This window comes from Ambystoma mexicanum, chromosome 13 (genome assembly GCF_040938575.1).
Source record: "Ambystoma mexicanum isolate Mex_15411 chromosome 13, UKY_AmexF1_1, whole genome shotgun sequence".
Lineage (NCBI taxonomy): Eukaryota > Metazoa > Chordata > Amphibia > Caudata > Ambystomatidae > Ambystoma > Ambystoma mexicanum.
This window is the reverse complement of record NC_090938.1, coordinates 801,750,171-801,757,156: the sequence shown is the minus strand read 5'-3', so window position 1 is coordinate 801,757,156 and position 6,986 is coordinate 801,750,171. Positions and strand designations below refer to the sequence as shown.

The window sequence follows — 6,986 nt, the reverse complement described above, 5'->3', positions numbered from 1 at the left end:
GCTACCCCTGCATCATACTTGTAACCCCTGGGTGTGTCCCCTTTGTAGAGTGCTCTGCTGCTTCCCAGCTAGGTTCGCGCTTTATAAATCCCATCCATCCATCCATACATATAAACACACATACACACACACACACACACACACCTGTTTTAAATAAAGCAATTTTAAATGCAGGCCATTTGAAAAACAATGTATTTAAATGATGAATTCACACTTGTTATGTGAAATGACTTTTTAGAAGAATTTGAAACGATTAAATTAATACAATGAATATGCCAAAATCTGTGATTTGTGCCGAGCTCCACGTGACTGCATTCCCTAAAAAGCAAAAGAGATGAATTACTAAACCTTCACTCTCATTAAGTACAAAAAGCATAATTCACTTTCACCCTTAAAACCAAGTGTATGGTCTGTTTCTATACGTTGTATACATTGCATTACAGTGAAAGAGGGCCACTTGAATTGCAACTGCCAGCCAACCGAGACCACGAGTTGCACTGTTCTCTACAATTTTCAAAAACATTTAATTTTCATGGTTTGTTTCAATCAAAATCACACTCAAATACATGTTTTTAAAGAACTACATGCCTACAATTGGTTACGTTTCATGAATCCTTCTGGCAGCCCTATCTAGCGAGAATTGGGGGAAAATGTGGGAAAGGCATGCAGAAAAATCACATATCCACTGTCCTCTTGACCTATCAAACAGGTTTAAACATGATTAAAGACAGTCAAATGCAATACAACAGACATTAAAATGCCCCGTAACCATGTTGCACTTAATATCTTCTCTTCTGCAGGGGACATAAGTTATCTTCCCGCCGTCCTGCGCCCCTAACCGCAAGTGCTTCACTGCCGTTGCCGGTCCCCTTTACTGGCGCTCTGAGTTTAGCTGGCTGGAGCAGACCTGCCATAACACCCTGGGCCACAAACAACTTTTTTTGTTGCATCTAGGCTGCTTCTTTTCTCCTTGTTTCTGGCAAAGTGTCAGGAAGCATCATTATTCCACTAGTGAGGGCATTGGCTGCCAGAATGCACCTGGCCATCATCATACCTTAATCTGACCCCAATATGACAGGTACTCTACTTAAGTCTTTTGGGCACTAGGGGAGGACCCTAAGCCAAAGGCAGTTAGGTGTAAGACAAAACCTGATTCCACAAGAAGACACAAACACACACAACTACACACAAAAGGAGAAGATTGAAACAATTAGCATACAACCAACTGAACACTTGATGGACCAATTAGTGGCCCGGCCTAATTGGTGATAAAAAGAGGCACAAGCAACTGCACTGTCTGGGAGTAATGTCTGTGTTCCAGACAGTGTTATAGCAGGGAGAGGTTGCAGGGGAATCAGGGGTACAAAGCTAGAGGTGGCAAGATGAAATAGACCACACTATGAAAGAGGTGAAACATGTATGAGATAACAGAGCAAGAAGCCTGCTGGGAACATTGACCCAGAAGCTGTCAAACACCAGAGGACACTGAAGAGGAATAGACAGAGGATAGCCTGCTTGGTCTCTTCCAGATCCCTGTGGTTGCTGCAAAGCTACCACAGATGAAGAGAGGTTTCTAAGCTGAAGAACCACAGGAAGGTGACCATTAGCTGGCAGGTTATAATTACTACAGTCTGAACAGGATCCGGGTAAGGGGAAGAAAATCCTACCCAAGGAGGCCACCAGGGCAAGGGAGGAACACTGAAAGGTCTTGCTTCAGTAGAGCACAGTAGAGGCAAAAGGGGTGACCTGAAAGGTCCTGCCCCGGTACGAGTGTAGCACATAGCAATAGAGTCCTTGGGGATAGTTCATCTGCTGGATCACTGCCAAGGCAAAGTAAAAAGGTCTGCTGGACACATACACCACTTTGATGCTGTGAATGCACTAAAGGGCCCTTTCCGGGACACACACATGCCAAAGCTCAATAAGGGTTGGATATGGGACTAGCTAAGGATGGAACAAGTTACTTACCTGTAACTGTTGTTCTCCAGCATGGGTCTGGCATGGATTCACATGCTCATGAATATTCCCCGTCGTCAGGCTGGGAATCCTCTGTATAGAAAAGAATCAGTATCAGTTTCGTTTCTGATCTGTCTTTCTTAGTAGTAACCAATCACTGGTCTCTGGGTCATACTGCCCCCAGCCAATGACTGCCCTCTCCCTAAGCCCTGCCTCTGGCAGCCATCTTCAGATTTGGTAGCACGTAAAGTGGCAGTATGACCAAGTGAAGAGCCGCAGAGGGGTTGGCGGGAGGGTTCGCATGTGAATCCATGCCAGACCCATGCTGGAGAACAACAGTTACAGGTAAGTAACTTGTTCCTTCTCCAGCATGGGGTCTGGCATGGATTCACATGCTCATGAATAAGAGAATACATAGCAGTACACACATGCACAACCACGGGAGGTGGCAACAGGAGCAACATTAAGCAATACAAAAACTCAACATTAAGCATCTCTTACCTCCTCACCAGGCTCACCTTAGGCGAACAGGTTGCGCAGCACTGCTTGGCCGACCCTGGACTCCTCCCTGGAGTCCCGATCGACACAGTAGAATCTTGTGAAGGTGTGCGTCGACCTCCACGTCGCAGCCCTGCAGATATCTAGCAGGGGCACACCAGACAGGAACGCCGTGGTAGCAGCGATCGCTCTGGTTGAATGGGCTCTCGGACGGCCGGGCAGCGGTCGGTTCGCCAACCGGTGACAGTGCATGATGCAGCCAAAGAGCCATCTGGAAATGGAAGTCTTCGAGAGAGCCTTCCCTTGATTCACAGTCCCAAAGTTCACAAACAGCTGTGACGTCTTCCGAAACCTCTTCGTGCGGTCCACATAGAACTTCAGCGCTGTAGCTACATCCAGCGAGTGCAAAGTCCTTTCGGCCGGCGACGAAGGCGACAGGAAGAAAACTGGCAACACCAAGGGCTCGTTGAGGTGGAAGTCCGACGGCACCTTGGGCATAAAGGAGGGGTGCGTCCTCAGCACCACCCTTGTGTCATGAAAAGTCAAGTATGGAGGCTTGCAAGATAGGGCCTGGATCTCTCCCACTCGTCGTGCGGAGGTGATGGCCACGAGGAAAGCTGTCTTCCATGACAGGAATTTCAGAGGCGCCGAATGCATAGGCTCGAATGGGGCCTCCATGAGCCTGGTCAGCACCACATTAAGCTCCCACGCCGGGGCAGGAGCCTTCACCGGCGGAAATGATCGGAATAGTCCCTTCATGAATTCTTTCACCAGGCGATGAGACCACAAGGACGCCCGTCCCATAGTCCTGGTATATCGGGAGATTGCAGCCAGATGTATTTTGATGGAGGCGTGAACCAGTCCAGCTTTGGCCAGCGACAGTAGGTACGGCAGTACTTGAGGGGCCGTAATCCGCAGAGGGTTAATCTTCTGTGCACGGCACCAGACAGAGAACCTCTTCCATTTATGTCCGTAGTACTTGAGAGTTGAGGACGCCCTGGCCTTTGCAAGAACCTCTCAGCAGTCGGCCGGGATGTCGTACCCTCCAAACTCTAGTGCTGCAGGAGCCAGGTCTGCAAGTTCAGCGACTCCGGGTTGTGGTGAAGAATGGCGCCTCCTTCTCTGGAGAGAAGGTCTGCGTCCGTCGGCAGCTTGACTGGTGTGGACGTTGACAAGTCCAGAAGGTCCGGGAACCAGATCTGTCTCGGCCACACCAGTGCGCCAAGGATCATCCTGCACCGGGACCTCTTGAGCTGGTTGATGAGCCGGAGCAGCAACTGCAGCGGAGGGAATGCATAAAGAAATAGGCCGTCCCAGGGGAACGAGAAAGCATCGCCCATGCTCCTCGGCTGGGGGAACCTGCTGGCGAACCTCCGGCACTTGGAATTCGTCGCCGTCGCGAAGAGATCGATTTGGGGTTCGCCCCATCGTCGGAAGAGTCGATCCACTTGATCCTGGCACGAGCGCAGCTCCCTGCTGAGTGAGTCAGCGATCGTGTTTTTTATTCCTGCCAGATGAAGAGGCACCAGAAACATCCGTTGGGCGACGGCCCAATGCCACAGATCCTGGTTCCGCCCTGCTTCCGGATGTAGAACATCGTGGTGGTGTTGTCGGTGAAGATCCTCACCACCTTACCCTTGAGGGACGGGAGAAAGGACCTGAGGGCCCAGAACACTGCACGGAGCTCCAAAATGTTGATGTGGAGTGACTTCTCCTCTGGGAGCCAAAGGCTTCTCGCGTGAAGATCTCCGGAGTGCGCTTCCCAGCCTTCCAGGGAGGCGTCCGTCGTCACCGTCACCTGGTGATCTGGGATCTGAAAGTCTGTGCCCGCCGACAGATGGGAGCGGCTACCCCACCACCGGATCGCCCGACGGAACGTCTCGTTGAGAGGGATCCTGTCCTCGAAGCTGCCCGTCGACTGGACCCAGCGGGCGTCGAGGAACTCTTGTAAGGGGCGCATCCGAAGCCTGCAAAGGAGCACCAGATAAATGCAGGAGGACATCATCCCGAGGAGGGACTTGATAGATCTTACCCTGGCCATGTCTGTGGCCAGCAGACGCTGCACCTTGCCCAGAATGGTCCTGGTCCTTTCCTCCGACGGCGAGGCCAGCCGCGCCACTGTGTCGAGCTTGGCTCCCAGAAACAGGGAGACTTGCGACGGAACCAGGTGGGATTTTGGAAAGTTGATGGAGAATCCCAGGTCCGTGAGCAGCTGGACGGTCTTCGCAGTGTGCTCGACGGTGAGCTCCCTCGTCCTTGCCCAGATGAGCCAGTCGTCCAGGTAGGGGTAGACGTGGATCCCCTGTAGGCGCAGCCGCGCCGCCACCAGTGCGAGGCACTTGGTGAACACCCTGGGTGCCGACTTCAATCCGAACGGGAGGGCCTTGAACTGGTAGTGCTGCCCTTGGATCACGAACCTGAGGAACTTTCGGTGTCTTTTTAGAATGGGGATGTGGAAGTACGCATCCTCCAAGTCTAACGACGACAGGAAATCGCCCTCCTCCAGCTGGCCCAGCACGTGCTGGAGGGTGACCATACGGAACCTCTGCGCCTTGATGTACTTGTTCAGTCGTCGTAGGTCCAGGATGGGGTGCCATCCACCTGTCTTCTTTTTTATGAGGAAGTACCTTGAGTAAACTCCGGAGCCCCGAAGCCTCTTTGGGACGAGCTCGATGGCACCCTTCTTGAGCATCGCCCTTACTTCCAACAGTAGTTGAGGGATGTGATTTTCCTTCCTGGCCACGGGTGGAATGCGAGGGCACTTCTTCTGAAACTGGAGGGCGTGCCCCTGGGCCAGGGCGTCCAGCACCCAACGGTCGGTGGAGATGGACTCCCACATGCTGACGAACCTCGCCAGCCGGCCTCCCACCGGGATGCTTCGGCAGGGGCCCGACCCCACGGTCAGTTCAATCTTGTTTGGAGGCCGCCTTGCCTCCTTGACCTCCCTGTCGACGATGACGGGCATCACCTGGCTTGCCGTGTCCCCTGTAGGCTTCCTGGGACGAAGATCTTGCCGCTTGGCGGAAAGTGGAGGAGCCACTGCCGGATCCCTTGGAGGCACCTTGTCTGCCTCCGGAGCTCCGAAAGGACGGCCGTCGTTGTTGGAGCACTCCCAGTGCCCAGGCAGTCTCTGTGTCTGTCTTGATGGCCTGAAGGGACTCATCAACCGCCTTCCGAAACAGGTTGTTCCCGTCGAAGAGCATGTCCAAAACCTTGGCTTGTACGTCCTGGCGGAAATCCGCGGCCTTGAGCCATCCTCGTCGTCTCAAGCAAACGCCGTTGCCCAACTGACGGAAACCGGTGTCGGCAATGTCCGTTGCCACCGTGATGGCGTGGTCCGAAGCAATCTCACCCTCCTGTAGGATTTCAAGGGCCTCAGCCCTTTTGGCGTCCGGAGGGAAGTCTAACAGAGGGGCGATTTTGAACCACAACTGCCGGTCGTAGCGGGCTACGATAGCCAGGGCGTTGGCCGCCTTGATAGTCGTCGCTGCGGATGAGATGATCTGTCGTCCCATCGTGTCCAACTTCCTGCCCTCGCCGTCCGGCGGGGAAGTTGATGTTGAGGGCGATGCCCCCCCCCCCAGCTTTCTTCTTTGCCGCCGCCGAGACGACCGAATCCGGGGTAGGTTGTGCCCGAAGGCACAAGGGGGCAGCGTCGGGGACCCGGTACTTCTTCTCGTACCGGTCCCTCTTTGCCGGCGCTGTGGCAGGGTTCTTGAGGAGGGCGAGCCCCTCATCCCAGATGTCATCAAGAAGCGATACGGCAAGGACCGTCTTCCTTTTAGTCTCGTGCCGTTGGTAAAGGAACCCTTCTTTCTTCTTCTCTTCTGGGCAGAGCTGGAAAAGCTCGGATGCCCTGGAAATCATGGCATGAAAGGATCCAATCTCGGCGGGCGGGGACGCCCGAGCTGGGGGCGACGGGGGACACGTCCCGTCGTCGCCTCCGTCGTCATCTGTACCTGTCGTAGCCGTGTCCGTGCCTGTATCATCCCAGTGGGTAGTAGACCGGGGGGAAGGCAGAGCAGGCCACAGAGGTGGGAGAGGTGGCGTAGGATGCGTCCTCCTCCTCTTATGCGGTGGACTTTCCGAAGGTCCTGGCTCCGGTTCCCCCGTCGGGTCTGGCTCAGGTACCTCCGTCGGGGGAAGGGGCAACCTATCTCCGAGCATAAGGACTGAATCGCTGACAAAATGGCCACCGAAGTGTCCTGCGGCGCCGAAACCGATGGGTGCGAGGGCTCTTCAGGAGCCTTGTCGGCGACACCGTCACTCTCGTCGTCGCCCTCGTCGGGATCCCTCCCGATGGGCTGGGCCTCTTCCACGACTTCGATGAGCTCTTCTTCAGAGGTCGTGTCCGTATCCACGATGGCCACCAGCCCCTCCCCCACCTTTTCCAACAAGGACTTCGTGGGGGTCTTCTCAATGGGCCTGAAAGACGACTCCCTCTACGGTGGCAGGGAGACTCTGGGTCCTAAGGGCGCCTCCACTGGTGTAGCCTCCACAGGCTGAGCCAGGGCCGCGGCGACATCCTCAAT

At 54.3% G+C, this 6,986-nt stretch overlaps 1 protein-coding gene across 1 annotated transcript in view; it reads right to left on the bottom strand.

The window, feature by feature from the left end:
- Nucleotides 1–231: 231 nt before the first annotated feature.
- The window catches only part of LOC138520697 (serine/arginine repetitive matrix protein 5-like), a 224,436-nt gene continuing 217,681 nt past the window's right edge, over nucleotides 232–6,986 (bottom strand). Inside the window, exon 2 of the mRNA XM_069632962.1 lies at nucleotides 232–318. The gene's annotated coding sequence lies outside the window, so the exon portion shown is untranslated. The remainder of the gene's footprint in view (nucleotides 319–6,986) is intronic.